Consider the following 273-nt stretch of genomic DNA (forward strand, 5'->3'; position numbering starts at 1 on the left):
CACACAAAAATAATTAGATAAAACAATTATTGAATGAATGAATGAAATGTGCTTCATGTGATAATTTAAATTAATTTAAAAAAAAAAAATTTTATATGAATAAATTGATCTGATAACAAGGCTACAAAAACCCTTACAAAAATCAGGTTACCACTTTTTACAGTGTACTCTGAAATTATTATAGAATTAGGTTACACTTTTTTTTCGATAGTCCACTTTAGACATTCTATTAACTATAAGTAACTTTGTAACTACATGTCAACTACATGTCAA

Source organism: Sinocyclocheilus rhinocerous, unplaced genomic scaffold (genome assembly GCF_001515625.1).
Source record: "Sinocyclocheilus rhinocerous isolate Xijiao unplaced genomic scaffold, SAMN03320098_v1.1 scaffold2752, whole genome shotgun sequence".
Taxonomy (NCBI): domain Eukaryota; kingdom Metazoa; phylum Chordata; class Actinopteri; order Cypriniformes; family Cyprinidae; genus Sinocyclocheilus; species Sinocyclocheilus rhinocerous.